Below are 8,992 nucleotides of genomic sequence, written 5' to 3' on the forward strand. Positions count from 1 at the left end.
TACCTTTAATAATTAACTGCCCCTCCTCTCTGAGTGGCCTGACAACCACTGAAAAGTGTCATGTCTTTTCAGCTTTGCCTTTTACATAATGCTCTGCAAATGGAATCAAGCAGCATGCGGCAACCTTTTGTCACTGTGTTCTTTCACCTATGATAACTATTTTGAGTCATTGATAACTGGCTTGAAATTCACTGATTGTTGGTCTATATTATATGGTCCATTCTTTTGTGTTACTGAGTAGTAGTCCATTGCATGGATGTACCAGAATTCAACAGTTGAGCTGTCTCCAGTTTGACAGTATTGTTCCAGTCATTTCCATTGGTTACCTTTTAGTTTGAAATTGTGCCCTTAAGCCTTTATTTCTTAGCCAGTTGCCATTATGTGTGAATTAGGTCTGCTTTTTCAAGGTAGTAAATGCTTTTGCCAGATTTCCAAAGATGGCAACCTCACTGGTTTAGACTTCCTTGTAGACAGATTTGAGCATGCAATCTGTCACAGGGTAAGAAGGCTTGCTTAGATGCTATCCACCAACCCTATTCAGGTCAACAGGCATTCTGAATGCCTCCCATAGCATAGGGGCCTTCTCTGCGAAGATAGACATGTACTTTCTGTTCTGACCATTGCTAACTCAGGCAGGAATTTTGGGGAAAAAGACCTTTCTTCATGTGGATTTCAGCTTTTGTCTGTCATGCTTTTTCTTTTCCAGCTGCCTTCAGCAGTGAGCACAAAGCCACATTTCAAAGGAGACTGACAAATTATCCCCAGCTGCCAGAAGGAGGTTAGTTTTCTGTGTGTTCTGTGTCCCCCTTCTCCAATAACCAACAGGTTAACTTTGTAAAGGGAATTGACAAAAGCTGAAATGGTCCTTTCACCCATGTGTGTTTTTGTGAAAGATGTAAATTTGTAATATTTCTCTCCCTTCCCATTCTGCTTTATACCAGGAAATACACTGAATAATCCTAACTCAACCTCTGTGTTTTTCAAGACTCCTGTTACAGCAAATTTTTTTGGGTGCTCTTGGGATCTGAATTATTTTAATTAGCTACTTTGGTGTCTTCCTCCAATGAGTAACTATTTAAAGGCTAAGTAGTGTCAGCTCTAGCCATAGAAAATTATGTGTTGTTATTTTCCACTTGCATTTTTAATCATCTTCATATGTGTCTTATCTGGCATTTACTTGGCATAACTAGAGAGTCTAATTACCCAGCATATAGCAGGTGCTTCTGCTTAGGAACAGCTTAGGAAGTCTGGAAAGGTTGAGACACAACATGCTCGAGGGGCTTATTAAATGCCTTTGAGTTGAAATACATAGTGCCCGAATCCACAATGGTGACGGGTTAATGCAGAAACATAGGCATTCTTCAGCACCCATAGGAACACAAATCAGTATAATTCACACACAAGGGCAGCTGCAAAATGTATCAAAACATTAACAGTGTTCTTCTCCTCTGCCCCCTGAGAGGCTTTTTCTAAGAATTCATCTTTTCAAAAGCACAATCATTTACTAATAAAAAATGTAGGTGTTTAAGGAGAGGGGAATGTCAGTTACTCGGATTCAATCATTACACAGCCTATACATTTATCAAATTATAACACTATACCCTATAAATATATATGATCAAAGTATTAATTAATAAAAATAAGCATTTGAAATATAATAGACATATCAAACTACTACGAAATTATAGCATCATTTAAAAATAAAGTGAAAACTTCTGAAATTATCTATGTAAAATATATTTATATTGTGAAATGCTATATAGTTTTATAGTATGAAGTGTTGTATCATTATTCTCAATCATATTTAGAAGACTGTTTAATAGCATAGGGAAATGCTCACAGCCCAAATTAAATAAAGGGGGAGAAGATATACAAATGAGCATATGGCATGATACTGTGTGTGTGTGCGTGCGTGTGTGTGTGTAAGACTAGAAGGAAATAAATATAAATTTTAACAGTGGTTGACTCTGTGCTGTAGGATTGTGAATTATTTTCATTTCCTTATTTTTATAATGAGCTTGTCCTGCTTTAAAATCTTTTTAAAAATTGACTGGAAAAATACAAATTTGATGATAGATGGATCATGTACATAAAATTCTAGTAATATGATACAGATTCATCCCACTGACCAGAACTGGACAAGAAAACCCTTTTTGGATGCTATTTGGAGAGTCACAATAATATTTGGTTTCCAGAAAGACCAAATAAAACCCCAAAGTCTTTTCAGCATTAAGTACTGGGCGTCTGCATTTGCTGTTGAAAGGACATTCATTCATTTCTCATTTTTTTAACAAATTCTAATTTCATCCTTCCTTCTTACCACTCCCTCCTATTTTTCTACTGTCCAGATCTGTGAAACAAATGCCAGAGAAAGCAGACATAAATAAAACCCAAAGGCTTTAATGTATCACAAAGCCTTGCTTCCTGTGTCCTAATGGCCATATGCCCACTGTACTCCCAAGAGTGGAGGAGAGCTCAAAAGACAGAAGCGCTTAGGAAGTCTGGAAGGATTGAGACCCAGCACACATAGCTCTCACACCCTGACTTTATTAGTTTGACATGATATAAACTGACTCTGTTGGTGGGGGTGGGGTGGGGTACTAAATAAAAAGCCAGCCACTAAAGACAGATATCTTAAGAAATCACAGAATCCTAGATCTTTATAGCAGAAAAGAAAATATTTCAACAAGAATAAGATTATTTCAAAAATACCGATCCTATGCTGAAATAAATGTTAGTTCAAAGAAATATCATTTATCAAAGCACCCATTTTACAGTTGAGGAAGTCAAAATACAGGAGAAATTTTTGAATTGCTTTAAATCTCACAGTTTCCTAGTTACAAAGTTGGGGCTGCTGGGGTCTACATCTTTTGGAGACTCTCGAATAAAAAGAATTTTTGAGTTAGATGTTTTTCTCAACTATAAATATTCCAAATACTTACGGTACAAATGCACTTGAATGTTTTCCCATCAGCTCAAGACTGTCAGATACAAAATCAAATTTATTTTGTTTCCCTGTCACCAAGAATCTGAGCCAGAGTGAATTTGGCTTTTGTTCTCTTTCAAGCCCCCGCCCTTCACCCTGGACAGGGTTTAACAGATTGTGTCAGTTTTCCTTCAAAAACATCGCCATGCCTTAACAACACTCCCAAGGGCTGGGGGAAAAGTCCAATTAGTAAGGTACTTGTAGGACAAGAGTGAAGACCTGAGTTCAACCCCGAGAGCCCATGGCAAACAGCGGAACATCACAGTGTACTTGTGTACTTTTAGCAGTGAGGAGGCAGAGACAGATAGATCCCTGGCTGGTCACCCTAGCCTAAACTACAAAAAAAAAAAAAAAAAAACCCTGCCCAAAAAAATAAATAAATAAAACCCTTGTAGTATAAATCATTACAACATAGCTCATTTAGGAGCAATTAGCATTTATTCAGCAATATTCATTCACATAAGCACCCACTGAGTACCTAATATTTGCCAGCCTTTGGGATGGCCAACTCATTTTCTTGTCTTCTCAACTACATCCCTGAGAGTTGCAGCCATGTGTTTCTCCATAGCCTCTCAAACACCCATTGTGATTCTATGCAACCCCAGAGACCTTTTAGTTCTCAAGAGACTCAAGCAATTTGCCACCAATTCAGTGGCTAGAGAACCCTGTGGATACTGTGGTCTGTAGTTCTATCCCGACTTGTCAAAGCTACATGAGTATAAGCCACTTGTTCAACAAAGATAGCATATTATCATGTGACTTCTAAACACCATTATCTTCAAGCAATGATGTTTCATAACTACCTGGAAAGGTGGGGTCCTGGAAATCAAGTGGGTTTTACCCCCAGAAAGTTTGAATAGACATACTTTTCCTCATTTCTCTAAGTATAACTTAAAATCCTGAAAATTAATTATATATAAAACAAATTGACATCTCAGGAATAATTGGAATGCCATACTGACCCTCCCATAAATATGTACAATTACTACATATGAGTTTCAAAACCCATAATAATAAAGAAAGAGAGGATGGAGTACTTGCTTGATATGCAGTGGGCCTTGGGTTTGATCGATAGTACTGGAGAGAGAGGGAGGGAGAAAGAGAGGGAGATAGAATAAGGTGGACGGAATCAGTTGGCACTCTTACACATCGTCAGTAATCAAGACAGCATGGTGTTGGCAGAGGGACAAACACATAAACCAACAGAACAGCAAAACCCAGAAGGAGTAACACATAAATATGACTACTAATTTCTCTTAAAGATACAAATACAACTCAATGGGAAGGGAGTCTTTTAAAATTATTTAATTATTTAATGGGAAGGCACACATGTGTCATGGCACTCATGTAGAGGTCAGAGAACAGCTTTCTGAAATTGGGTCTCATCCTCGTCCCGTTCATTAGGATATCTGCTATAAAACACCATACTCCAGGTTAGCTGTCCCACAGGCTCCTGGCAAAGGCACAACCAAGGTGATAAGCAAAATTAACCATCACAAACTTGGGTCTCAGTTTCATAGTTTATATTTTAAATGTTCATAATGCACTTAGATATGTTCAGAGTGAAGACTTACAAAAGAAATAGGAAACAATCTTCAGGTCCCAGAGCTCTTAGACAAAGTAGCACAATGCTGAGTTTCATGAACAATAACTTGCACCAGATCAAAATGTGAAAGATTCCATAGGTGCTGTGGTGCATGCTTTTAATCTCAGCACTAGGCAGGCAAAGGCAGGTGGATTTATGAGTTCAAAGGCAGCCTGGTCTACAGAGTGAGTTCAGAACAGTCAGAGCTATACAGAGAAGCCCTGTCTTAAAAATCAACCCCCTTGCCAGGCAGTGGTGGCACGCACCTTTAATCCCAGCACTTGGGAGGCAGAGGCAGACGGATTTCTGAGTTCGAGGCCAACCTGGTCTACAGAGTGAGTTCCAGGACAGCCAGGACTACACAGAGAAACCCTGTCTCGAAAAAAAAAAAAAACCCTCTCCCTACCTTGAAGCACCAAGAATGTATTCTATATGTGGGCTAGAGAGATGGCTCAGTGGTTAAGAGCACTGTATGCTCTTCCAGAGAGCCCAAGTTCAATTCCCAGCAACCACATAGCAGCTTAAAGCTGCCTCTAATTCCTGTTCTAGGAGATCTGACTTCCTCACACACATAGGCAAAACGCAAATGTTTTTGTTTTTGTTTTTGGTTTTTTTCCAGACAGTGTTTCTCTGTGTGATCCTGGCTGTCCTGGAACTCACTCTGTAGACCAGGCTGGCCTCGAACTCAGAAATCCGCCTGCCTCTGCCTCCCAAGTGCTGGGATTAAAGGTGTGCACCACCACCGCCCAGCTAACACAAATGTATATAAAATAAAAATAAATTATTTTTTAAAATGCAAAAGATTCCAGGAGAGAGTTCCTGTAATGTCAGTGCTTGTAAGGTAAAGTCAGGAGAATTGTGTAATGGAGGCCAGTCTGAGCTGTTTAGCAAGACCCTGTCTCACAAACACATTTTAAAAATTGTAAAAGGTCCATGTTACGAGATTTTTGTTTTTAAGACCAACTACAGAATTAGAGGAAATATTTGTAGTGATATGGACTCAGTGCAGGGGCGGGGGAGGTAATCCAGTTAGAAAGTGGGCAAAGGAGATGAAGTTAGGTTGTTAGGTTTCAGCAAAGAGGCAATGTGGATGGTATCTGTGTGAAAAGGCGGGCGCCATTAGGGAGCTACAAACTGAGACCACGGTGGGACACACACCTACAAGAGCAGCTGGAATCAAAACCAGTGACAATACCAAAGGGCAAGGAGAATGCAGAGAAACTGGATCTCTCAGACGTTGCTGTGGGAATGAAAAATGCTACGAAAACACTCTGCAAAACAGTTTGGCAGTTTCTTACAAAACTAAACATGCAATTACCATAGGACCTAGTAATCCTGCTCCTGGGCATTTATCCCAGAGAAATGAAACTATATCCACATTAAATCTCATACATGAATGTTTATAGAAGCTTTATTTGTAATAGCAAAAAAAAATTTTAAACACCCCAAATGTCCTTTGATAGGTGACTAGTTAAACAAACTGTGGCACAATTAAAAGCAAGAAAGAACGACAACTTGGAGCAATCTCGAGGGTCTGCTCTGGAGTGGCAAAATTGTACAACCTTCTTCACTTGTCTCCCCCAGCATAGAGAACTCGCTATTCAGTCCCTTCTGACTCAAAAGACCATTTGTCAAAAGCAAGCACTCCCAGTGATTTCAATTTTGTGGCAATAGATATGAAGTGAACATCTCTAAGGCAATATTTTTTAAATGTTGTTATTTATCCCGCATGGACAAGACATACACAGTTCCAAGATGACAGAATTTTCATGCAATGCAATTCCTGCCCCTTGACTTGTTTTCAAAGACAAAAATATAAAAGCTCCACTGAACTGTGCTCAGATAAGGGGAAAGGGTGATTCGGGCTGATTGAAGAGGCAAAGGAGTAGTAGGGGGAGAGACGATAAAGCAAAAAGGGAAAATGAGGAGAAGAGTGAACCCCTCTGTAGCTACTTGGGCAGTCCAAGCAATGTATATTTGCTAGCTTCGCCATCTGCAGCACCCAACTCTGAGTGTGGCAACTTCTGTCTCTTCCTGAAGATGTTAGATTCCTGTTTTTCATCCTGATAGCACTTGAATCTAACCTTCCAGTATTTATTAGATCTGTAATTACAAAAGTGTGTGATGAATTTTATTCAATTTTCAATAAGGATGTGTGTGTTCTACTTAATGTCTGTTTCTCACTTGGGACTAGAAGTCCCATGAGTGTTGGGCTTTTTAGTCCCCTTTTGTATAATCCCACCACTTAAACACAATGAAGGGACTTGGCACATGGAGGCCAGGGGTAGCAGTAGCAAGATCCTAACTAAATTAAACAGTTACTCGAAGGAAGATTAACTTGTATTTGTTTTCTCTTGTAGAGTAGGGAAACATTGGCTACCCCACTTATCACAGTGGATAAGACTGTAGATATGGGGAATATCCTGGAATAAAAGTTGCTCAGCTTTTTCTACAGGGTTAGTGATAATAAAGCCATTTCTTCCTGTCTTTGGAGTCTGAAGGCCCATTGTTCATTCCTTGAAATATAAAATCCCAAGCCCCAAATATGCTTCGCAGAACAATGTGCACATAAGCATGTGTGTCTATTCCTGACAAGTGGGGTTTTCTTGCCACCTATCAAGGATTCCTCCAAGTCACCCAGGAGAGCCCAGAGATTGATGGAAACATTTGCTAAGTTAGAGGAGTGCTAGTGCCTACACAAGCTTTTGAAGGACTAGTGGATATCAAAACTCGTGGGTTGCATCACTTTTTCCTGAAAGGAAAAGTGGGTTGGGAAAATATGAAGGATTTGAGAGATGATAGCCTTCTTCCACTGGATTGGACCTTGGTTCCTAAATACTCTTCTTCATTCTTCTACAGATTTCTTAACCCTTGTGTACATTAGAGTCCTCCTGACAGTCAGTCAAGAAGTACAGACTCTTCAGTAGGAGCATTTAGGGAGCTCACCCATGTTCTAGTACAGTACATTTCAGGAACAAGTCCAACCTGTTTAGCCTTTCACATAGCAGCTTGTCCTGTCTTCTCAGGATACCAGGATTCATCCCTGAGCCAAGGTGCTCCCCTCCTCACCCACACCATACCTCCTCCTTCTCCTCCTCCTTCTCCTCCTCCTTCTCCTCCTCCTCCTCCTCACTCTAACCCATTAAGGGACACTGGGTCCTTTCCTTGCCTGGCTGAGTCCCATGCTCAATCCCCAGGTTACCATGAAAACCCCTCCCCTCACAGCCATCTGACACTGGAGCTGTTGTTCAAGTCTCTCTTGTTCCCTCAACCTGTCTTATCCGGAATTATACTTTTCTCTTATACTCTCCATTAATTCCGCTTTGGCCACAGTTACTCGTCTGCTAGCTGCTGCTCTTAGCTAAATGGGTATCTTCCCTGAAGTTTATCCCACTCAATCCTGTCAGCTTCTGTTTTCTCCATCCTTAAGCAGTCCTCGGGTTTGTATCATCTGTTGATGCCATGCCTACCTTGGCCTGATCCTTTTCTTCATAGTGTCCTTATACGGAAAATGTCTGAGTCCTGGTCCCTAACCTCCCTACCCTGACCCCAGCCTACCCCGGCACTGATCCTTTGCCTATCAGCAATTCGTAATGGATTCTTGGAGTCACCTTGATCTCTACTGCATGGACAGTTTGACTCCAGTACTCAGAGAACAGAGGAGAGGATCTTGTGGGGAAATGTGTTCACATGTACTTATTCTCCCTAGTTAGCTGGATTCTGATACTTGTCAGTGGCTGCATTTTACAATTTGTTTTAGATTAAAAAAAATACGGAAGTCAGGCATGGTGGTTCTCTGGAGACAAAGGCAAATGTATCTCTGTAAGTTTGAGGCCAGCTTGCTACATACCAAGTGCCAGGCCAGTCAGGAATATACAGTGAGGCCCTGCCTCAAAAACTGAGTATTTTATAAAGAACTAGAAGAATGGGATCTAAAGTTTCTTAGTATATATATATGTACACACACACAATGATACACTAATTGCCCTGAGTTGATAATCATATATTTATATACATGTGTGGAATTATATCACATTATATTTCTTAAGTATGTAAAATTTAAGAAATAATCCAAAATAAAATAATCTACAGTAGCAGACCAAAGTAGTGCCAAATTTTAGAATCAAAATAGTTCTAGCAAAGTAGCTAAAGCTGGGATAGTGAATCAAATCGGAACCAAAGAAAAATATATCCGAGGGCTCTGTTCAACCCTGTTTTGTGTTCACACTCCGAGAAAGGGCACAGGTAACCAGAACCTTACAAATTGGGCTTTTCTGGGAGCAACCACTTTTTTTAGGTAGGGAGGAAAACTATACCAGTTCATAAAAACAAGAAATATGTTGATAATTTTTCCCCCTGTATAAAGCTTGCCTCTTTTTTTTTTTTTTTTTTTTTTTTTTTTTTTTTTTTTTTTTTTTTTT

General features: G+C 39.8%; 1 protein-coding gene across 2 annotated transcripts in view; it reads left to right on the forward strand.

Moving 5' to 3' along the window:
* Plac1 (placenta enriched 1) overlaps positions 1-8,992 on the forward strand; it is a 171,181-nt gene that overhangs the window by 139,293 nt on the left and 22,896 nt on the right. For both annotated transcript variants that reach the window (XM_028765027.1, XM_028765026.1), the window contains exon 2: positions 707-778. The gene's annotated coding sequence lies outside the window, so the exon portion shown is untranslated. The remainder of the gene's footprint in view (positions 1-706; positions 779-8,992) is intronic.

This window comes from Grammomys surdaster, unplaced genomic scaffold (assembly GCF_004785775.1).
Source record: "Grammomys surdaster isolate TR1022 unplaced genomic scaffold, NIH_TR_1.0 147, whole genome shotgun sequence".
NCBI classification, from domain to species: Eukaryota; Metazoa; Chordata; class Mammalia; order Rodentia; family Muridae; genus Grammomys; species Grammomys surdaster.